This window comes from Camellia sinensis, chromosome 13, assembly GCF_055761805.1.
Source record: "Camellia sinensis isolate YWXY chromosome 13, ASM5576180v1, whole genome shotgun sequence".
Taxonomy (NCBI): Eukaryota; Viridiplantae; Streptophyta; class Magnoliopsida; order Ericales; family Theaceae; genus Camellia; species Camellia sinensis.
In genome coordinates this window covers 135,964,762-135,990,352 of record NC_138973.1, presented here as the reverse complement: position 1 = coordinate 135,990,352, position 25,591 = coordinate 135,964,762, and the positions used below count along the sequence as shown (strand labels likewise).

The 25,591-nt window shown below is 35.9% G+C and overlaps 1 long non-coding RNA gene across 1 annotated transcript; it reads left to right on the top strand.

Moving 5' to 3' along the window:
• The first annotated feature begins 315 nt into the window (after positions 1-315).
• On the top strand, positions 316-2,791 carry LOC145806035 (uncharacterized). The gene is made up of 3 exons (XR_014348459.1): positions 316-506; positions 1,642-1,677; positions 2,559-2,791. It is a non-coding gene; the product is annotated as an uncharacterized LOC145806035 (long non-coding RNA).
• The last annotated feature ends 22,800 nt before the right edge of the window (positions 2,792-25,591 follow it).

Genomic DNA, 25,591 nt, shown 5'->3' with positions numbered 1-25,591 from the left:
GAAGTCTAAGAGACTGATTAAATTATGTGGGATTTGTGATTAGCTGCAATTAATTAAATTATGTGCTAATCAAGAGTTATTAGGAGTAAGTGGTGTTTAGTTAACCTAATATGTAATTAATAGACTAATCTAATGCTACTCAACTTACCACGTCGCTGTATAGTGAAAAGAATATGAGATTGTTCTAGAATTAAGTAGAGGGACCTAATATTATGGTGGACTTCATAAATTGAAGAGAGAAGTGTATGCCTATTCATTGTGTTTCCTGAGACAAGTGTCCCACTATCTAATAATAAATAATAATAAAAGAAGTGATTGAAGTGAAGAAGGAAGAAGTGATATGTATTAGTCTTTGGTTCATCAATCTGTTTAGCTAGAGAAAAACCGAGAGAGATGGAGAGAGAGAACCCACTTGCGGGAAATTTTGGAAGGAAGAAGAATAACTCAAGTCTTGTGTTGAAATTGGAAGAAGTAAACTCAAGAAATTCAACCATTGAAGACTTAAGGTAAGGAATTAAAGCTCAAATCTTGTAGATAAATCATTTATAAGCTAAAGTTACGAGGTAATTGGATTCAACTTCATGTAAATAACAAGAAAATGAGCAAGATGATGAAGAAATGGAGTTAGGTTCAAATTTATGGAAGTTAAATTGGGAATTAATTATGCTGAGTTTCATTTTTTGTATTCTTACATGAGTTTGAGTCTAATCTTTACATGCATGAACAAATTCTTCAAATTTGGATACTCTAATTGTACATGCAACAAAGATTTTTATGAATTGACTTCATGTCTTGATAAAACAAAAACTAAGTTTTGGAAAATTATAAGTTTATGAACAAATGAGACTAATGTTTAAATTAAAGTAGTTTTAATATAAATGGTTTAAAATTGATCATATTTTCTTGATTATTTAAAAGTTTGTGTGTTTTTAGACAAGTCATGTATGAACCCAGGTTTTGAAATTATATTTTGAAAGTTAAATTCATTTATGAGTTTGAAATTGGGTTTGATATGAAGAAAATTAATTTGGATAAATCAAGAAATTAATTATGATTTAAAATTTGACAATCAAGAATTGACTTGATTTTGATTTGAATTTCATACTCGCAAATATTTTTCTAAGAGCTTGTAGCTTTAATTTTATGTTTTGTAAGAAAGGAAGAAAAGTATTGAAATCGTTAAATTCATGGAGATTTGAGCTAAGAGTTAGAAATAACCTTATACACATGTTTTTGGGAGTGTTTTTGTACATTAGAACATGTCATGCATGAAATTTGGAACTTTAAATGTGTGTTTGAAGCTTAACCAGAATTCTGGAAATTCCAAAAATTCAACAAACCGCTTGAGCGACCAAAAAGTGGCTCAAGCACCATTACGAGCATCCAGTACTTTTGCAGACTAAGGGGTTCGCTTGAGCGACCAATGTTGCGCTCGAGCAAAGTGCCTTGTTTCATGAAATTTTGAAAAATTGTAATATGTTTTGATTTCCATTCTCTTCCATTTTTTAGCATTCTTAGGGATACATTAAGCATTCCAAATGAACTAAAGAGTTAGAAAGAAGACTAAGAAAGTTAGACAAATAAAAGAACGGATTGAATTATATTGTGATTTAATTTCTGTATATGTTACGAATTGTGTAGGGTCAACTCTGAAGACAAATCAGTCAACTGAACACTGTAAGTAATATCATAGTAAAGATATTTTCATATGTTACTTTCTAAATACTACCTATGTGGTAAGTCTTTTCGAACTTATGATTTTGAACTATGAATGAGTATTCCATTTGTTCAATTCGTACAAGTATGGAAAGAAGTGATGGACCAAAGGTTGTTTTATATGCATGAGATGGGCCCGAGGCCGTTTGGTATGTTTGATAAGATGGGCCTAAGGTTGTTCAGTTTATGAATGTAATAAGATGGGCTCAAGGCCGTTTAGTACAATTAACAAGATGATTAGACCAAAGGTCATTCTGAATATGAAAACGGATATGAGCATGATCATGAATATGAATATGAGAATGAATATGAATAAGAACGTGATAGATCCGAGGTCGTTCAGTACATTTGTTGTGATGAACCGGTCATCGTTTATCAATGGATCCGTTAGACCTAAGGACAAATTAAGAATGAATTTGATGGTCCTAAGGTCATATCATGAATGAATATATTGGACCCAAGGTCGTTCTGCCTCTTTGACATGCCTTGAGCATAAAGGATTGGACCCAAGGTCGTTCTGCCTCTTTGACATACCTTGAGCATAGAGGATTGGACCCAAGGTTGTTCTGCCTCTTTTACATGCCTTGAGCATAAAGGATTAGACCCAAGGTTGTTCTGCCTCTTTGACATGCCTTGAGCATAAAGGATTGAACCCAAGGTCGTTCTGCCTCTTTGACATGGCTTGAGCATAAGAGATTGGACCCAAGGTCGTTTTGTTTTGAGAATGATCTACATATGACTACTTGAGTATGATATACGTATAGAAGAATCTCATTCATTAACCCTTTTACTATGGTATTATTCACTGGGCTTTCGCTCACTCTTTGTATATATGTATGTAGGTGAGCAGCAGGATGCCCAACCCCAACCGTAATGAACCCAAGGAAGAATGTCAAGTTTGTGGAGTCAACCATGACATGCCTCATGAACAAGGCCTTAGTTTTAGAACTTTTATTTTGACCTTTTTGTCTTCTTTTGATGGTCATGTTTGATCTTATCTTTATATAAGCTATGGTTTTGTATAAATATGGTGTTGGATGGATCTAGACATATAATGTCTATTATGCGGGTATGTTTGGTGTGAGTTATTAATATAAGAAAAGTTTTTATTCATTCCATTTATCCACAAGCTCATTGGACAAATATTATCTTTTTACTTCCGCTTTTGGCCTCATATGATTAATTAAAATTTGTTTTCTGTCTGAGGCCGTAGGTAATCTAATGATTACTAGCTTGTTATGATCCTAATCTTTAGGGGCGAGTTCGGGTCATGACATATATGTTCAATGGTATATTGCCTCTTTTCTCCAATAAACAAAGAGAATTCAAGCACTTTATAATTCCTAGGAAGTGGGGTCTTATCCACCCATTGGGGGTATGGTTTTTTAAACATTGGCCTATTGGGCCTTCTTAGGCCCGGGCCATATATCTCTTGAATTATTTCCATTATTTGATATCTATTAATTTGGGCAGGCTCATGATTTGGTTCCACATTATAGGCACAGTATCCTCCTCCTTCATATACTTCTTGTTGAGGAGGTAGAGCACCATAACCTCCTTGTAGAGACCCCAACTTTTAGAAATTATATTCTAAACTTTAAGTTTCTCTTTATTCCATTTTAGCACCCAAGTTTGCAAAACTTTGCAATATAGTCCATTGGAACCCAATTATTCTTTTTTTTTTAGCATTTATTTAATTATAAATAAGTATTTTTGTACTCATTTATAATTTGAAAATAGACCCTAGCACTTGAATTTATTTCCTTTTAAACCCTAAGTTTTATTTTAATTCCTATTGATTGCATTTCTTCTTTTTTTCTTATTTCTTATTTTATTATTTTTTGTACTAATTGTTGTGTGTATATATATATATATATATTGCACATGGAGGATGTATTTGTGATGTCTTAGTGGCCAAGAAAGAAAAAAAAAAAAAAAAAAAAAAAAACTAGAAAATTCAAAAGTCTTCAAGAATCTCCCAAATTTGGGAGACAACTTTTTGCCGTCAATCTAGTTCCAAACAAACAAATCAAGTTTAAGCCCTAATTAAACCACGTTTAAGCTCCTTAATCAACCTCCATTCTATTTCATCTCAACTAAATTTAAACCAAATTCATTAGAAACCAACCAAGGTCAAAAAGGACTTTTCACCACTTTTTTCTTATAAATATGAGTGATCCCCCTATATTTCCCTTGTTATTTTCTTCTGGAGTAAGAGTGAGAGAGCAAGAGAGAAAAAATAAGGTTAAGAAAGAAAAGAGAAGAAAGAAAGAAAAGCTTTTGCTAGCATTGTAAGATACACCCTCCTCTCCTATTTTCTCTAACACTTCTTATTTATTTTAACTATTTCTAGATAATATCATATGTATATTATATGAATTTATGTGTTGGTTTGATAGTTGGATAATGCATTGCTTAAGAATTGTGTTTTGAGCATGTTTTCTTGTTTAACCGATAAACTAGTTTATAAGCTCTTGAATTTATTTTTAAATCAAACACCCATGAACTAAAAATCTATTTGTATGGGATATTATTTGGAGTTTGTAGACCATGTGTAAATTTTAGTAGAGTTTAAATAAGTGTTTTGATAGTCCAAACAATTTTTCAAAGTTCTTGACAAAAAGCTTCCGAAAAACAGTCCGCTTTTCACATTTTTATAAAATTCCAAAAAACTCATCTCATATTGGTTCTTATGTAGAAATTTGTCATTTTGTGTTCTCTTTCCAATAAAATTTATTTGAGCAAAAGTTATTGAGTAGATTGAGAGAAAATCCATTTTTCCTAAAAGGTGTCAAATCTGGATGGAGTTTGGCAATTTGCATAAATATTGAATTATGGTTGTGGTATGCTAATTCTACGAATTGGAGATGAAAGTAGACTTGTGTTATAATTCTGTTGAATTTCAGTCCCTAAAGAGACCCAAAAATGCTTTTACCAATTTATTCTTTCGCCTATGCTATTCTGAAAATTGTTGGAAGTTATGTTCTTAGGTGTTGTTTATCCCTAAGTGTTTTTAATAGCTTGTCTAATGTTGTTTCTTGATTTATGATGTTTTGTAAACATCATTGTGTGTTATATTTCCTCTCATATACTCAACGCATGATCATTTTGTGCTATTGAATGTGGCTAACTTGTACTTAACAAATGGGAAACACGTTGGGGTGGTAATGGGTTGCACTCATTTGTAACGAATTGGAAAGATAGATAATTGTAACTTGTAAGTGTTGGTACTGTAATGAGATATGGTGGGGCGTGTTCCCTTTGAGTTAAGTTGTGCACAAGTCGTGTCGCGGCACTCAAGTTGGCTTAAGTTTAGAACGCAATCCTTAATGTCAGTCATGCAGTAGTCTTGAAGAACACAAATGAGAATTCTTGTGGCACAAATGAGAATTCCTGTGGTAGACCGAAACATGAATAAGAATTCTTGTGGCCAATGGGTTGTGACTAGGAAGGGTACCGATTCGCCTATAGCCAAGCTTAAAGTGTGGTGTGTGATGGTACCCTAGGATGGAACGGGCATGTTTGGACTCTATTTGGTGGTTTGATTTGGTGAGATAAGGTTGGGTCTAAATGGGACATTCAAGAGGATAAAACCTTTTCGTTGTGAAGGGATAATGTTGAGTTCAAGATAATTAAACCTTTTTCTTTTGTCATCTCTTTTGAGGTCTACCAATGGCACTGTGTGGTATATAATCGTTGCAGGCATCCATAGTATGGTCTTCAAAGTAGCAAAATGGGAAGTTCCAAATAGTCAAGTGTCTAGTTATAGCGGTTGGGAGAATAGGTCTCTTTGGGGGACTCTAGTGGCCTTGATCTCACTGTTACTACTAACTATTAAATGTTACTAACCGATTATGATTTATCGCTATTATTTCTAGCTGTTGTTTGTGAATGTGCATGTATGTAATTGTTTGTAATTTTCTGTAATTTTCTATTTGTGCAAGTTAGATGTTCTACTTCTATTTGTTCATATTGTCTATACTTGTTTGTATATTTCGGGAGTGTAGAAAGTTAGGGGGGAGGGGTGTGTTCTTCTGGGCATCACAACTCATGGCTTTTTTTGTTACCCTAGTTTAATGCCATATTTTGGAGGAATTCACCGGCAAAGATGACGTTGTGGAAAAGCTCGGGAAGTTGCGGTAGGCGTGGACCGACATCGTACTTTTCATCTCACTATTGACATTTTATTTTTACCTATAATTTGTAAGATTAGGGCAACGTTGTCTATAATATATTTAGCTTTGATGTATCGTTAACCTTAGCAATACTCTATATTTCTTTGTTATTACATCCCTTGATGTTCCTGATTTTTAGGGCATCACACTCCTCCCTCATACAACTGTTGTTGAGAAGGTGGGGCACCATAACCTCCTCTCTCATATTGCTGAGAAGGTGGTCCAACCCCCTTAGGTCTTGGTTCTATATATGGTGGTTCAATATAAGGCTACATAAACCCTTAGTCTTGGTAATTTTTTTGCCCAGGCCCCTTATTATGATTAAAGTTGTCGGCCCTTAAGCCTGGGTTCTCATAATTGGGCTGCCTAAATCTTTGGTAAGCAAAATTATGATTACCCAGCCTAGGCCTATCGATGACAGGCTCCTCATACATTGGGGGCCTCATTTGTCCTCTGGTATAAGCCTGATCCTATCAATTGCAAGTTCCTCATACATTGGGGGCCAAGTTTTCCCCTTGGTATAAGCTTGTTTCTTACTTCCTCATTGTTTGGTTCAAAAGTTGGATTATATTGGGCCCTTTCCTTCATGCCTTCTCTGAAAAGCAAGAGGTCTACAGGGTCCAAATTGGCCCCCAGTCCAATCTTAGGCCCCACTTCTCTATAAGTTTGATTTGGATTCATTTGAAAACTTTTCTGTACCTCCTTTTGGAGGGTTGGAGGTCTATAATTGGAAGTAAACTCATGTTGAATTTGGGTCTTAGCAGGCTTAGGTGTGAAAGTCTGAGTAAAGATAAGCTTAGTAAAATAAGGTTAAAATTGTACCTTATTTACCTGCGTCTCAACTCTAGTTGGCCTTGGTGGACTGGATATACGACTAGATCCTTCAATTGCCCTATAAGTAGCTCTCACTTCCTCATCATTTTGTCCAGGCCTCCTCTCCAATGTTTGCCTTATCTAAGAAAGCATGTCCTATATCTGCTCTGGTGTCAGGCCATTGAAGTGGTATACATTCGATGCTTCTTAACCATTCTTTTGGTCTTTTTCAAATTGGCAACCACTAATTGGCTATCACCAATGATTACCTCCATGTCTTTCCCAAATTTAGGAAAACTAGTGTCTTCAATTGGTTTCTTGCTAGTACCACCAAGTTCACCTTGTTTCTTTTTCATCATTACTCAAAATTAGAACGATCCCAATTTATGTTAGCAAAAATTTGGTTTGAGTCAAATCGATACAAACCAATCGATAAAGAAATCTTAATTTTTACCAAACAAAAATATATCAAACTTGTGGTTGAGTTCTATGCCTTAAATAGGCTAAAGATTTCTTTGGAGGTAATCAAATAAAAAAAGGATGAAATAGAAAGTAACTGAAATTGTAAAAATCCAAATTAATTATCGCTTGCTATAAGTCACATGAACTTAAACAAGAACAAAAAACATGAAAATACAATGATCTACAGAGAATAGTAATACGTTATCACTGAACTACTCCTAGAAATGCTAAGTTGACTACTCCTACATAGAAATTACTCTTATGATTCACGTTGTGTGAGTTGTTGTGGGATCTCCTAGATAGGGGGTGTCCAAGTTTGCCCAACAGTTCAAACCCTCGGTCTAGTTCCACAAGTGCAATGTGTAATGGAATAAGAGTCCAAATCTGGCAATTCTATAGAAAATCCACTAATCACAAGATATGCCAAAAATAGACTACATCACCAAACTCAAAGGCGCCACCTAATCTTTTATGGAAAACTAGAAAACTCGTGACTCTTGCCAAAAGGCCATGATCCATCATAACCAAAGCGTCTCATCTCGGGAACCTAGGTATAAGGGGAGAATATCATGAATTGAGCACCCCCGCTTACACGATCAAAAATCAACCTCCGCTAATCTATGATATGGGAATCATTAACATAATATGTGAGGCCCTTGAATTTTGTAATTTGTTTAAGGCCCTCACTTCTGAATTATTTCAATGAAAACCCTCGATTTCTCATTTACTTGCAATTTCAACCCTAAAATTTAGAACGTATCCCGATCAAAATCATGCCAACCCTAATCAATCCCTGTAACTTAGGAATTACTTCTAATACCCTAATACTAATTAATTAACTACCTAATTGTAAAATGATCACTCAAAACCCCAGATTTCCAATTCTCATTATGTTTGTTCGGTTGATCGTCTTTTAATTCGAAACGAGAACCCTAAACCGAGTTGTTTTTCCCTAACCCTAATTTTATTAAATTCTAAACTTAAATAGATATTCTAATTCATAAATTAAGCCTTATCCCTCAGATTTTATAAGATTCACACATTGACCCCAAACTGCTACCATTATATACATATATATATATACTTGTACTTCTCTTAAACAAATAATTGTGTATACAAAATATCTTCAAAATATATACATTTTGTACACACAAATATCAATGAAAATCCCCTCAAAATCACCCTCATGGCTGACCACCCTATATATATCATGTACTTTTGAAGACAAAATTTCAAGGATTTAGGGAAAAAAGTATCCAAGTACCCCAAAAAATGAGAACTTTGTTTGTACCTCCAATTAGATACTAGCTAAGCCCTAACTAGATCATGTTTTAAGATGTAATTAAGGTCCCTAATCAATCTCATTCCATTACATTTCAATTAAACACAAGTTCATTTCATTCAATTCCAACCAATAGGCACTTTGGACTTTTCACACAAATTTTTCTATAAATACACCACTCCTCTTTACACTTTGGAGCATCAAACGCACTCATACACCACACACACACATACACACATCTAAGAGAGAGGGAGAGAAGTGAAGAGTGAGCTTGTGGAGGGGAGAAAGGAAAGAAAGAGAGGAAGTCTTGTGCAACCAATTCCACAGGCATACAAGTAAGCACAACACAACCTTCTCTTTTATTTTCTCATTCAAATACATGATATTAGACGCTTAAAGTATTAATTTTAGATTTTTATATATGGTTTTCATGTGTTTAAATAAGAAGAGTTGAGCCTTAGTTGTCACCTTGCATGAGTATTTCCTTAAAATGAAACAAAACTATCTTTTTTATCCATTTCTTACATTATTTCCAAAGGCATACCTTCATTCTAAAAATCTGAGTTATTTATATACTATTTATCATATTTTCATCATAAGACAAGTGGAAAATTACTCTTAGTTGCCCTCTTTTTCTATTACTCTTCTTATTGCAAGTTTTGTGCAAGAAAGACCGGTATTTTCAGCCCACTTTCAAAAATTCTAGAAAAATGTAGAAAAAAAAACTCTTGACCTCATTTTTATATAAAAACTTTTCTTAATGTGTTATATTTCAAGTAAAAATGGTTTTATTGGGGAAAAAAAGAGTGGTTTAAGAGAAAATCCGATTTTTGTAACAATCGATGAATTTGGATAGTGCTGGAGTATTTCTTTAATAATTAAAAATCTAGGAAAAGGGACTGAGAAGTAGACTCTCACCCTGTACTACCAGCACAATAAGCCAAATAGGCTTTAACCCCGAGGAAAGGCCTTTCTCTCAGCAAATCGGTGTCCTCAGCTATCCCATGTCCAAAAGATGATTTGGAAACTAGATAAAATTCTCTTCAAACTCTAGAAAGGCCGAGTTCAGGAAATATCTAGAAATGTCTCTTAGATTATGGTCTTTAAAGTATATCTAATTTGGAAATTTATTTTTGTTGTTGATTTCATACTTTTCATTTCTTGGATGTGCTTCTTATTGTTTGTTCAAGCTTTAGTATGACATCTACATATGTTTATGGTTATATTACCTTAATCTTATGCCATGAGTGTTCAATGTTGTATAGAAATTATTATTTCAATTGATTGTGCTAACCTTGATTAAAGTACCCAAACTAATAAGAAACTTAGCAAGGGTGGTAATGGGTTTTTGATCTCTTGAATGATGTTATGAGGTAAGGATTTTGATAACTTCATGTATTGGTTGGCAGGACGTGTTCCCTATTAAAAGTAAAGCCTTGCGCAAGTGTTTGTTTCGAAACCCTTGAATGAATCGGTTGGATCCAAACCCTAGGTGGCTTTGGTGTGATAAAATGGAAGGAGGTTATGGGCAAGGCCCTTATTTTTACCGTCTCTTTTGAGGTCCCCGGTTGGTGCTATGCATTATATAACCGTTGTAGGCATCAAGAGTAAGGTCTGCAAAGCAGCAAAAGAGGGGGCATTCCAAAAAATCGGAGTCCAATTCTTGAGGTTGGGAGGATGAAATCTCTTTGTGGGATTTCTAGATTACTAACACCTAACTTTGAACCTTCTACTTGTTCACTTGATTATTATGTTTAATTGTTTATTGTAATTATGAATATGTACTGATTTGGAAAAAGATGGATGGAATGTGTGTAAATTTACCAGGCATTCCATGGTTGGTGTGGAAACCATGCCTTTTTTGAGTCTAAGGCATACATCCCACACAAACTTGTTTTATTGACATAGAGTCCCCACTTAATTTTTAAAGGGGAATTAAGAAACTTTTAACAATGAAAACTAAGTTAATGCCTAGTCTATCATAACCAATAACATTCCAGGTTCGGGAGCTTAGGTACAAAAGGGCAAGGCCATTTGCATGGAAGCACCCCATTTTGCCCAATCCTGAGATTAGCCTCTACTATAATGCCCCCCGCCCCCCCCCCTTCCCAAAAACAAAAAAAACAAAACAAAAAAAAACACATGATAATGCAAATGAACTCATCAATAATCCTCGATCCTTATTGATCATGAATCCCGTGAAATTAAAGAATCATATAATTTCCAATCAAGCTTCTCATACATGTATATTCGTGACATTGATTCAAGAGATATAAGGGTTCCACATGCCATTATACTTCCATAACTTCTAAGACAACATTTGGTAGCATATAACGAGGATTCAATACAAATTAATGCCCCCATAGGGTACACATTCTGAGGCTTAAGCCTGGTTATAGGTAAATGGCTTTCTAACCCATACAAATATAGTCCCTGGCTTAACAACATAACAACAACAAGCGATAAGAGCCTCGTGCCCCCAACACAATTATCCATGCCTCTACCTTGGCTAAATCACAACAGCTTTTCCTGCAACAGATCCACTAGGGCTGAGCACAAAGCCCAATAGAGAATTCTTAACAAAGTATATACATTTTATACAGTCTCATAAAATGGATGCACATACCATGCCATGCTCAAAATAATTTTTCTCCTTTGAAAATCTCTTGCACAATGCTAGTTCAAAAATATAATCAATCTAATGATTTACATATATCAACAAGGAGTGGTAAATATGACTCAAGAAAATCCCCAGGGCTACTGTCTGCAAGTAAGCTTATTAGGCACTACCAAATCCTACCTTACCGGCTTCTAATCGGAGGGCTTAGGTACCCGCACGCGTGTGTTTCTGGTCTTACACCAAGGATACTCAGGCCAACTTAATTCTAAAACTACACTTCCTAATAGGATTTTCCTCCGTATTTACCCCCCAAAACAAATCAATATGATCTTGTTTCACAAAACAATTTCATTTCTCAAAACAATACCTTTTTCTAATGCAATATTCAAAATCAATTGTATCAATGACAAAAATGGTATTGCTATGCAAATATCCAATGTAATAATAAAGTTCCATTTAAACATCTCAACAATACCAATTTGAAAGGTGAAAATAATTAAATCAAGTGCTAATGCAATATATTTCTATGTCAATGCCTTGAAATTTCTCAATTTCTCAATTCATCCACACAATCCTCCATTGTGATCAAATTCCATATCTCTTATCAATATAACATTATAGTATATTTTTCCAAGAGACAATATAACAATATCAACATTCATGTATTCTCCATATATAAACATCATTTTTAACATTTGGTCTTTCCATAATAACTGGGTTGTTTGGGAAGTTGCTATTTTAATAAGCTATTTTAGTTTTTGGCTATTTTAGTAGGGTAAAATTTTTGTGTTTGGGAAGATAGTTGATTTTTTTTATAGTTAGATGTGATGTTTATGAGAGAAAAAGTGAAATAACTATGGATTTGATGTGATATTTTGTTTTATTAGCTATTTTAGCCTATTTTGTCTTTTTGTGGATTTTAGCAAAAAATTGGCTAAAATCTCACTTGCCAAACGCCACCAACAACAACAAGCTATTGCTAAAGCTTTCCAATTCTACAATTCCTCATTTTCTCATGAAACCTCTTCATTTGGTACAATAATAAAATTTCCTCCATCTTTTACTTACATAGAAAATTATCAAGTATCAATTTCACAATATCACATTTTTTTCTCAAAATCCCCAAATTCTAGGTATTCCACCAAAACAAGGTTTTTGTTCCATTTTTGAAAAGATTTTTCCAAAACAATACCCACACCTTCGAACATACTCATATTCTCAAAAGTTTTAGGAAAAGATAGATGAAGTCAACTTCTAACATCATCTAGGGTTCAACAACCCAAAATCATAGCTCAAAACAAGTATAAACTTGAAAATATATATATATATATATAACTCAAAGACTAGCCCTACGTCAAGCTTGGGAGATAAAGAGGAAGAAAACCCTAGAACTCAAAGTTGACAAAAACATGATCCAAACGGTTATACATGTAGCCCTCATCGCCCTCTTCTATTTGGTGTAAAAAGCCCTCTCAAACTCTTGAAGATTTGAGCTAAATCTTAGAGAGAAGTTAGATTTGTGTGTGTTTTTAAAGAGAAGGGAGAGCAAAGATGAATAGATAGATAGATAGATATATAGAGAGAGAGAGAGAGAGAAGTGAAAAATCTATGTAAATAGGTTTTTGGCATCAGTTTTGAGGAAAAGAACATGAATTTCGAGACAAATGCGTCGAAATCGGCCCAAGCGGTTTCAATTCCGCACAAGTAGAATTTCCAATCCGTACAAGCGGAAATTTTCCCCATGGGCGGATTGCCCCAGAGTGCTACCTAGAAAAATCACCCAAAATCAGCTCGAGTGAGACCCAAAATCCGCTGTCTCGCTCGAACGGTTTTCTGCCCAGAGAACCCAGAAAATTTTGGAAAACCCTATGAGGAAATAAATTAGAAACACATTAAAGAGGATTGAATTAAGATCAAACATTTGATTAAGAGTTGTATTTCAATGTGTACATTGTTATGCGTATTGTATAGGTGGCTAACCGAGGCCTAACATCGATATAACCCAGTATAAGTAATGTCTTTATAAAGCTATGTTCGAAATGTATTTTGAGATTGTTCAAAATTGGTATTTTGAATTCTATTTTGTTATCTATGAATGAATGACCCTTTTGAATTGTAATTGTGGCATCTATTAGTGAGGCCCTTGCCTAAGGAAAACAATACCATGGCCCATTGATTAACAGACCCTTGTCTGGGGGAAACAATACCATGACCCACTGGATTAACTAAAACACAGAGATCTCTGATGTTAAACCTTAATGGTCTACGCTGAATTATGAATTATAAATTGACCATTGTGGTCCCACTGGATTGACCCTTGTGGTCTTATTAGCTTCGGCACATCATTTCATTGTTATTCTATTGGATGTACTGCGTATATTGATTTGAATGATTATTGTTATTGCAAATGATTGATGTGATTATTTATTCTAATGGTTTTTCTTATTGACATGAATTGTTTCGAAAACGAAAGATATGTTTTGTAACATGCTGGACTTCATTCATATAAAACCTTTATATTGATATTACTCACTGGGTTTTAGCTCACCCTTCTCCCTTATATATATATATATATATATATATGTTGGTAAGAAAACGAACGTCAAGTTTAAGGCAACCTCAGAGTCTACCCTTGTGAAGCCATTTTGAAGTGCCTCCGTGATGGGGCATGCTTGGACTCAAGAGGAGTCAAGCTTTGTAAACCTATATACTCTTTTGTTTCTTTTGATATTTTGGAACTTGTTATGGATGATGTTATATGAGAAGTCCAACTTTGGTGTATTGTATATAAGTTTGAATGAAGTTTAAAGTTTTTAAATAATGATGAATTTGGCATATATGCATTGCTCAATGGATTTAGTTATATTTATTTATTACTTCCGCTAAGCCCCATTTTTATATTATGATTGAATTTGTCATTGAGACCGAAGGTAATCCAGGATTACTGGTCGATCATGACCTAAACCTATAAGGGTGGGTTTGGGTTGTGACAGAACTAATACCCTAACATGCTTTGAATACTGAAATAAGAATATAAAAGGTACAAAAATATAGAAAATAAGAGAGCTTTACCTGCTGGTTTATATAAACCAAAGAAATTACGAAAAACAAAGCAAAGCAAGCCAAGTTCTTTGCTTGCAAGCCTCCCTCTAGCTTGGAATCTGAGTTAGGGTTGATGATCTTCAGTCCTTAGAAGTTTTCAGAGGTCTAGAGTTGTTGTGGGTAAGGTATTTTCAGAGCTAAGGCAAAGGGAGAGGAGAAGAGGGTGTTTGGTTTTCAAAAGCTTTAAAAAACTACTTCAATTCCTTAACCCCTTCAAAGAGAGGGGGAAGAGATCTATTTATACAGCTAGGGGAAGCTTTTATAACCCTTTTAGGGTTTCATCACTTCTCCTCCTCCGTTCCAACCAAAATTGAGTTTCTAAAAATAACTCTACGATGCTTCATTGTGTGCACATACAAACTAAGTGTGCACGTGCAACGATTATGTGCACGTACAAACAACGTGGACACTCATATCTAACGTATGCACGCGCATGCATGCATGCACAAGTACGGGGCCCTATGCCCTTAGCTTGCTTACGGCACAAGAAGCCCGAATTGCATTCTAATTGATGTTTTCGATAAAAACAGGTCACTAATTTTGGAAATACGATCAATCAAAGCACAATTGGGCTTTCTGAAATTAAGAAGTTGGTTTTTGGCTAACAATGAGTCTAGGAGCAAAATGGTCATTTTTGTAAAAAATTGATTTTTGGCCAAAATGGGTTTATACAACAACTCTAATCACCCTTAAACATTCTAAAGATAAAGTAGGTACCATTTCATCATCGGTAGGCTTGCAAGCACCCGAAGTCTTAGGTTCAATCAAAATGGGATATCTACACCAGGTACCGAAGAAACCTACATAGACGACAAAGAACTGGAAATGTTTGAAGACTATTGATTATTGTAGATGAAGTTAGAAGTTATTTTGTTTAAAAGTCCATCTGTGATATTTTATCTTTTGGGAATGTAATATTAAGGAACTTTAGTTGTAACTAAATTTTAACTTTTGTAATTATTGTTACTTATATATATACATATCTTTTGTGAATCTATTTGTCACGACCCATACCCGCCCCTATAGGTTTAGCATCGTAACCGGCCAGTAATCCTTGGATTACCAAAGGCCTCTGAACAGAATAACATATAGTTAGGGGCTGCGAAAGCAAATATACAAAATATATGTAGTCCATTGAACTGTGAAGACATACATGGGACAAATATTTAAAACTTTTATAAACTTGCGAGTGACGTCAAAAGATACAGTATTTACACATCACTCCATGAACATATTATTAGAAATCTTGCCCGTAATTCAAAAAAAATAAAGTCTAGTACATTCACAAAAATAGCCACTAAACTTGACTTAATCCGGAACCTCCTCGAGAGGCACAAAGGTTGGCTGACAAAATCTGAGACGCCAGGTCCTCAACTCTGAGCCTGGTCACGTGCCTGATCACCGACATACATAGTATAAATAGTGAGCGGAAGCCTAGTGAATAATAACAAAGTAAAGGATTTAATGAATGAAGTCCGTACCAAATTCAAAAATCATAATTCAGATTTATAAACAAATTCATAATCATATCCTTATTCAAAACATACACAGAGGTTAAATTTCATGCTTAATTATATGTGGGACATTCATTAGCGCTAACAGAGCAGATACAGAACAAATGCAGAACATATGGTGGTTATGAGTAACCAATTCCATAAACGAACCTCCGGATCCGGGTAACAGATAACAGATATGCTGAGCTCCATGATGGAACCTCCAGTAGGGGTAACAGAGTGCAGACATATTAAGTTCTATAACGGAATCTCCGATACTAGGTAACAGCTAACAAATATCACATAATGCTAAGGATGCCACGGATACATTGTCAGAAATTGGATAATCATTCATTGTATAAAACATATCATTTTAGAAAACAGATCTTAATTCATCATACAGAAAATAAATAAAGTTAAACATAGCTTTACTAAGTTATTACTCACTGTTGGCTTCGGGTGCAGACATACAAAGTAGACGTAATCAAACGGTTTATGGCACGTGACCTACATCAACACATAACAAATACACATTGGAAACACACATCAGAAAACATCTAACTCATTACGTTTCGTTCTAGTGCGTTTCTACAATTTATCCTCATTATTATGTCTTAATCTTGGCTTAGGAATGCCTAAGATGCAATGAGGATGCTAAAATGTACTTGAACACATTTAACAAAACTTGCTGAAAACAGGGGTCCCTCTCGAGCGCAACTTCTCCCACTCAAGCAGACATGCAATGTGTGAGGGGACGCTCGAGCGCAAATTCCTACGCTCGAGCATTTTGTAAATTTTGAAAAAGTACTGGTTATGCGATTTTTCACACCCCGACGAATGCTCGATGGTCGCTCGAGCGTGAGACTCATGTCCCCGCTCGAGCGGAACTCTTGACGCTCGAGCGGTCTGCAAAAACATGAAACTTCTGAGAGCCTGTATTTAGCTCGAGCGGAGATGCAAAAACAAAGGTGGCCGCTCGAGTGCAGAATCTCACACTCAAGCGGAAGTGTAGAATCTGGAATTTCCAAATTGCACTCCCAAGTTCCAAACTTGAATTCCACACCTCAAAACTCATTTTCTTGGACCAAAATTCTGGAAAATATCTAAGAACTTGTAAAACATCATGGTATGAAGTTCATTTTAGGAAATCAAGGCCCAAAAGTAAGTCAATTGTGCAAAAAATCAACTTGAAATGTAAGAACATGTTATAAATATGACATGCATGTATTCATTTGAACTCATAGCTTCCAAAACATGATCAACTAAGGTAATTTGATGGAAAACGTGATAAAATTACAAGACTACAGTAGACTTAGTACATGCATATGAAAATCCTTAACAATTAGACTCAAAATAGAAGGAATTATGCATGCATGCATGGTATGAGTTACAATTCTCAAATTTTAGCTTGATTCTCATGCTTAATCTTCTAATTTTCTTGAATTCTTACACCAAGTAATTCAAATTCATAATTAAGGAGTTGAATTCCCTACCTTAGGCCTTGAGTTAGCAAGTGTTAAAGCTAAACTCCATTAATTCTCTTCAATCTCTCCTATTTCCTTCTTAATTCTCTTCCTCCTTTAATGTTGGCTTCAATCTCTCTCTCTCTCTCTCTCTCTCTCTCTCTCTCTCTCCTTCTACATGTTTGAGCTCAAAAAGAATGAGGAAAAAGGGAGTCTTGGGCTTAGTAGTGGCCTTATATAAGCTAATTAGTGAAGCTTCATTAATTCTTGCTTAGACTAATCATTTGGAATTATTTTATTCTATTTTAATCGTTCCGAATCGAATTTCAATTAAACCTACCACAAAATTCTATAAATTCCAAATAACACATAAATCAAGTCAATTTCTAAATCGGATGCTGGTAAGGCCTTTATTTCACAAACCGAAATAGAAACATGAATCGATTTTTCTACGTTAAACAGATATAAACACAAATAAGGTAACATATGATGCAAAATTTTACATTAATTACTCATTAGGAATAATTAAACATGGATTAACGTTAATCATGGGTCGGGATTGTTACAGTCTTCCCCCCTTAAAGAGTTTGGTCCTCCAAACTCAAATTACCTTCATTTTTATAGCAATCCCGATTTTTCCTTCCTTGTTTGCTGTATTCCGGACTTAGTTCTGTGGATGTGTTGTTGTCGTATTCTCATTTTCGTCCTTTACTCTTTGGATGTGAGCCTTGGGTTGTGTTGGACAGGTTTGAAACAGGTTGGTTGTGTTTAGAAACCTAGAGTTGATGCCCAGAATTTTGCCTTCACGCTCGAGCGGGGATTTTGACGCTCGAACGGGCCCTTTGATTTTGCTTCTCCGCTCGAGCGGGCATTTTGAGGCTCGAGCATGATTTTCCATCTTTCAGTATTTTGTCTGCAGGTCATTGGACACTCGAGCGTCCACTTTCACACTCGAGCGAGGGCCATCGACTGCAAAACTTCTAGAGGTGTGCATCCGGCGCTCGAGCGGCGCTTTTGACGCTCGAGCGGGGAGTTCCACGCTCGAGCGGGACAACTTTTATATCAGTCCGAAAAGTGACTTTTTGGATCACTTTTCTTTGACTCTTTCTCTCTCTAACTTTTCAAAACCTACATTGGAGAGCTCCTCACTCTAAACTTCAACTTCTCTCTAGGGTTTGATCTAGTTTGAGTGATCCCCTACCTTGGTCCCTTTGTATAAAGTGTAGAACTTGGCTTGGGCTACATTTCCATCCGAAAATCTTGGGTTGTGGAGCATTTCGAAATTCATCATCTTCTCCATTTGGTCTCATCTTTTGAGGTAGGGATAACTACTCATTTTTATGATTTTGACATGAACTCTTGGTCATTTTGATTTAATGTTGAAGTTGGGTGATTTTGGGTGTTAGGGTTTCAACATGAATAAAGAGGGGTTTTGCTATTTTGACCAATATATGTATATCTTGGGTCTTAAAATGAGCTTATTGATGTTGTTGTTAATATTTGAGCCTTTGGGTCAATATTCAGAAAATAAGAAGGAAAGCCCTAATTTTATGATATAAATTAATTTGCATAATTAATTTGGAAAGTCATGAAAATATGAATTTGAGTTAAAAATAATAAAATTGGCTTATTATGAGATGGAATGGTGGAATTGGATTTATTAATCACTCACCTTTGAAAATGTTGGTAATTTATCAGTTGAGGCATTATTATCTGTTTAGAAATAATTGTTTTGGGCTATCGATGGAGGATAGTCTTAATTGTTGTAGACACTGCATGATGATTAGGTGAATTAAAACTAATCGGTTGAATATGTCATTGAATATGACAGTTGGAATAATACATCGAATTTGTGTATTGATTGATTGTGTATATGATAATTGTTTATATACATTGTATTGTGTGGGAGGAGATAGGGGATGTACTCCACGGTTTGGGAGGAGATAGGGGATGGACTCCTAAACCGGATATTATTTGGGAGGAGATAGGGGATGGACTCCATTGATACAGCAAATCTGTGTATCATTTGTGAAGTATGAAAGTGTTTAATATGAGTTGTTATCTCATGTAAATTGTGAATTATGGAAGTGTTTTATTATGAGTTATGATCTCATTTAAATTGTTGATATTGGAAAAGTTTTTACATGAGCCATAGTCTCATGGAAATTGTTTGGCCAGGTTCTGAGCCATGTTTATAAATCGAGATTGTTAAGTAAAGGAAAAATGATATGAGACATGAACATACCTGTTATAAAATTGGGTGACGCTGTATGTTGGCTTATACTGGTTAAACATTTATGAAATGCTAATGTTTTAGTTATTGCTCATATTATGTTTAGCATATCTCTACTGGGCGTTGGCTCATCCTATATGGGACATCATTTTCAGGTTCAGGTGATATGCCACCTCCAAGGAAGTAGCTTGGGAGGCTTGAGACTGATAGCTCTTTTTGTTGTCTCTTTTGTATATTACATGCATATCAAGTCATGGGCTTATTTTGTGTAAAGAGTTAGAACTCTACTTTTGTTGAACCCAAGTGTTGACTTGGAAAGTTGTAAGCGTATAGGGCATTTACTTTTGTTGTCAACATGTAATATCTTTTGTAAGAATACTTTGATGAATGGCATTATGTCTTACTCTCTTAAGTTTACAGTTGTAATGAATGCATGATTTATGGATTTATTTTGAGGGCGTTACAATTTTGGAAGAAAACGGAGTCCAAAGGAAATAGTTCAAGGTATCTTTTCATCATATCTTCCTCTCTCTCCCAAGTTGCATAAGTTTCTCCATGATTCTGCCAATCGACCTTTACCAATGAAATTTACTTATTTCTCAATCTCTTGATTCGACAGTTAACGATCTGTATTGGCATCTCTTTGTACGTGTAATCATCCTTCAGAAGCACATGAGTTGGTTCTATCACATGGAGTAGGTCTCTTAAATAATCTCAAAGCATCGAGACATGAAAAACGTTATGCATGTTCTCTATCCCCAGAGGTAAGGCTACTCGGTATGTTACCGAATTGATCTTCTCAAGAATTTCATATGGCCTATCATATCTTGGTGCCAACTTGCCTTTTACCCCAAATTGCGTCTAACCTTCCATTGGAGTTACCTTTATGAACACATGATCCCTGACTTCATATTCTTTATCTCGCCTTCGGACATCTGCATAGCTCTTTTGGCGACTTTGTGCAGTTTCCAACCTCTGTTGAATTAATTCACATTTTCAGTTGTTTCTTGTACAAGTTATGGTCCTAACAATGGTCTGTCACCTACCTCAACCCCACAGATAGGAGAACGACATTTCCTTTCATACAGAGCTTCATATGGAGCCATCTCAATACCTGAATGATAGATGTTGTTATACACAAATTCGGCCAGAGGAAGGTAAGTCTCTCAATCGCCTTGAAAGTCTAACACACACATTCGTAACATGTCTTCCAATGTTTGAATGGTCCGTTCTGATTGGCCATCTGTTTATGGGTAATAAGCATTGCTTAGTCTCAGTTCAGTCCTCAAAGCTTGTTGCAAACTCTACCAGAATCTCGAAGTAAACTTGGGATCTCTGTCAAATACTATAGACACTGGAACTCCATGTAATTTCACAATCTCATTGACATACAAATTAACCAACTTATCCGCATTGTTCAAAGATTTAACAGGTAAAAAGTGAGCAGATTTAGTTAAACGATCAAAAATGACCCAAATAGAATCCATACCTCGAGAAGAACGAGGCAGTCCGACAATGAAATCCATAGTAATAAGCTCCCACTTCCATTCCAGTATTGGAAGCGACTGAAGTAATCCAGCAGGTCGTTGATGTTCAGCTTTAACTTGTTGGTAGTGCAAACATTTAGCCACAAAGTCAGCAATGCTTTTCTTCATTCCAGGTCACTAGAAGTTCTGTCTCAAATCATGATACATCTTTGTGTTCCCCAGATGCATGGCAAACTTGGAGTTGTGAGCTTCAGTCATAACACGCTTTCTTAAATCAGAGAAATCTAGTACACAAAGTCTATTCTGAAATTTCAACACATTATTCTCAAACGCGAACCCTGGCCTCGACTTTGAGTCAAATTCTTCCACAATCTTTTTCAAGAACTCATCTTCAAGTTGTTTCTCTCTAATTTCTTCAATGATTACAAGTTGAGCAGGAATAGCAGCTAAGATTCCTCCTTGTTCACGTAGTACAACTTCAATTTCATTTCTTTCTAAGTCACATATTAAGTCTCTCTGACCAGTGAGTAAGCATGACAATTTACCCATGGATTTGCGGCTTAAAGCATCAGCAACTGTGTTTGCTTTTCCTGAATGATACAAAATCTACAAGTCATAATCCTTAATCAATTCTAACCATCTTCGTTGTCTCATGTTCAATTCCTTTTGGGTGAAGAAATATTTCAAACTTTTATTATCCGTATATACTTCACAAGTCACACCATACAGATAATGTCTCCAAATCTTCAAAGCAAAGACAACAACTACCAATTCAAGGTCATGAGTTGGGTAGTTCTTTTCATGTGAATGAAGTTGCCAAGAGGCATAAGTAATTACCTTCCCATTCTGCATCAGTACACAACCTAACCCTTTATACGAAGCGTCACTGTAAATCTAGAATCCGTTAGTACCATTAGGTAGAGTTAAGATTGGTGCAATCACTAATCTGGTTTTCAACTCTGGAAAAGTTATTTCACGCAGATCATTCCAATCGAATGGCACACTTTTCTGTGTCAGTTGTGTCAATGGCATAGCAAGTTTCGAGAAATCTTTCACAAACCTTCTATAGTAATCTATAAGTCCCATAAAACTTCTCACTTCTGACACATTAGTTGATCTTGGCCAGTTCACAATGGCTTCAATTTTTTGAGGGTCAACCGAAATACCATCTTTGTTGATTACATGCCCCAGAAACGCTACACTGTCAAGCCAAAATTCACATTTGAAGAATTTTGCATATAGTTTCTTTTCTCTTATAATCTGTAACATGGTTCTCAAGTGATTTTCATGATCTTCCCTATTTTTGGAGTAAATCAAAATATCATCAATAAATACAACAACAAATTCATCCAGATATGATTTAAACACCCTATTCATAAGGTCCATAAAGACAGCAGGTGCATTAGTCACCCCAAATGGTATTACCAAAAATTCATAGTGTCCGTATCTTGTTTTGAATGCAGTTTTCTCTATGTCTTCTGCCTTGAGTTTTAACTGGTGATATTCGGATCTAAGGTCAATCTTGGAAAACACTTGGCCTCCCTGAAATTGGTCAAACAAGTCATCTATTCGGGGTAGAGGGTATTTGTTCTTGATAGTTACTTTGTTCAATTCCCGATAATGTATACATAACCTCAAAGATCCATCTTTCTTTTTGACAAATAGGACTGGAGCACCCCAAGGTGAAGTGCTCGGATGGATAAATTTCTTGTTTAACAGGTCTTGAAGTTGAGTTTTCAATTCTTTCAATTCTGAGGTTGACATTTTATAGGGGGTCTTGGAAATAGGTTGTGTTCCTAGAGTTACTTCAATAGTGAATTCAATTTCTCTATCAACTAAGTCTCCAGGCAAGTCATTCGGAAACACATCGGGAAATTCACAAGCAATAGGAATAGTTTCTACATTAGCACTATCAGATGATGCAGTTAGCATACAACACAAGTAGCCCTTACATCCCTTCCTAAGCAATTTAACAACTTTCATGGCCGATATCAAGTATGGGGGAGGAACTACCCCATTTTCAGTAAAAATAAATTCAGGCATGCTAGGTGGTCTAAACACAACTGATTTACTTGCACAATCAATGGTGGCACAATATTTAGTCAACCAGTCCGTACCCAGAATACAATCAAAATTATCAATGTTTGAGGGCAACAAGTCAACATACAATATCATATCACCAATCATAATATCACATGCCGGATAAACATAAGCACATATCATAGAATCCCCAGATGGTGTAGATACAGATAACACATACGTCATAGATTCTAGTGGTCTAGTTAATTTCCCAGAAAAAGCATGCGATACGAAAGAATGCGTAGAACCGGAATCTATCACTACACATGTATTTTGGGAACATATAGGGAGTATACCTGACACCACAGCTTCGGTGTTTTGTACGTCACCAGGTACTAAGGCAAACACTCGACCTTGTCTTAGAGGTTCTTTCTCAATATTAGCTCTTGCATTTGTTTTTGCTATAGAAGCGGATCAAGCTGAACTCGCCGTAGGACGGTTGGCATTATCAGACCCAAGCGGGCAATCTTTCACTACATGACCCGTCTTGCCGCATCAGAAACAAACACCGGATGCTCAGTAACATACACCCCTATGCCTCCTTCCACAATCAGGACAAATTGGAATAGACCCACTACTTTAACTCGAGTTGCTTGTAGACCCCGTGTTCTGTTTTTTACTAACATAAGAACGGCCTTTTTTGAAACCATACCCAGAGCTTTTTCCTCTCAATTCTGATGTTGTTGTTGAGGTCTTACTTTGTCTCATAGCGGCTAGGGTAGCTTCTGCCATTAAGGATCTGTCAAGGACTTGTACGTATGTTGGCAACTTCAATACGCCTACTCAATCAAATATGTCTAAGTTCAATCCTCCTTCAAATTTGCGGCCTTTCTTGTATTATGTGTCCACCATGTGAGGAGCAAATCTGGCTAATTCAGTGAACTTAGCCTCGTACTCAACTACGGATATTCTTCCTTGCTTGAGTTCTTGGAATTCAGACACTTTTCGGTCCCGAAAACATTGAGGGAAATACTTTTCATAAAAGATCTCATTGAATTGAGCCCACATCATATTTCCATTGGTATTCCGGATCAGTAACCACCATCTCCGAGCTTCGTCTTTGAGAGTATAGGTGGCCAATAAAACTTTCTGAGTCTCAGTACAGGGAAATACTTCAAACAATTTTTCCATCTCTAGCAACCATGTCTCCGCTTTCAACGGTTCAATTCCACCCAAGAATGTTGGCGGTTTCATCTTTATGAATTTCTGTGTCAAGTTAATAATGTTATGATTATCATATTCAACTTGTACTGGCGGCAGCGAAGGGGGCAAAGGTTGTTGTCTCTGTTGTTGTGTCATAGCTTCGGTCAATACTGCAAGCATCTGTTCCATTCGGCTCATACGAGCCTCTGAGGATTCACTGGTATCATTGTCCCTTGCATTCTCCATGTTGCCATAGAGACACCAAGTAATAATAAACATAGGAATAATCCCATTTATTTCTTTCAATTTATTTGTCCAGATTCAAATTCAGTTTTCACATTTATAAAGATTACCACACACCCACATATGCAGATGGAATGCCCCTACTTGTTACTAGGACATCTTAAGCTCATATGGACTTGTGTGTGCGATAGAACATGTGCTCTGATACCACTCTGTCACGACCCAAACCCGCCCCTATAGGTTTAGCATCGTAACCGACCAGTAATCCTTGGATTACCAAAGGCCTTTGAACAAAATAACATATAGTTAGGAGCTGCGGAAGCAAATATACAAAATATATGTAGTCCATTGAGCTGTGAAGATATACATGTGACAGATATTTAAAAATTTTATAACTTGCAAGTGGCGCCAAAAGATACAATATTTACACATCACACCATGAACATATTATCAGAAATCTTGCCCGTAATTCAAAAGAAACAAAGTCTAGTACATTCATAAAAACAGCCACCAAACTTGACTTAATCCGGAACCTCCTCGAGAGGCACAAAGGTTGGCTGACAAAAACTGAGACACTAGGTCCTCAACTTTGAGCCTGGTCACGTGCCTGATCACCTACATACATAATATAAATAGTGAGCGGAAGCCCAGTGAATAATAATGAAGTAAAGGATTTAATGATTGAAGTCTGTATCAGATTCAGAAATCATAATTCATATTCATAATCATATCCTTGTTCAAAACATACACAAAGGCCAGAGTTCATGCTTAATTATACGTGCTAAATCCATTAACGCTAACAGAGCAGATACAAAATAGATGCAGAACATATGGTGGTTATGAGTAACCAGTTCCATAAAGGAACCTCCGGATCTAGGTAACAGATGACAGATATGCTAAGCTCCATGATGGAACCTCCAGTACGGGTAACAAATTACAGGCATATTAAGTTCCATAATGGAACCTCCCGAATACGGGTAACAAATTGCAGGCATATTAAGTTCCATAATGGAACCTCCGATACCGGGTAACAGCTAACAAATATCACATGATGTTAAGGATGCCACGGATACATTGTTAGAAATTGGACAATCATTCATTGTATAGAACATATCATTTCAGAAAACAGATCTTAATTCATCATACAGAAAATAAATAAAGTTGAACATAGCTTTACTAAGTTATTACTCACAGTTGGCTTCGGGTGCAGACAGACAGAGTAGACGTAATCAAACGGTTTACGGCACGTGACCTACATCAACACATAACAAATACACATT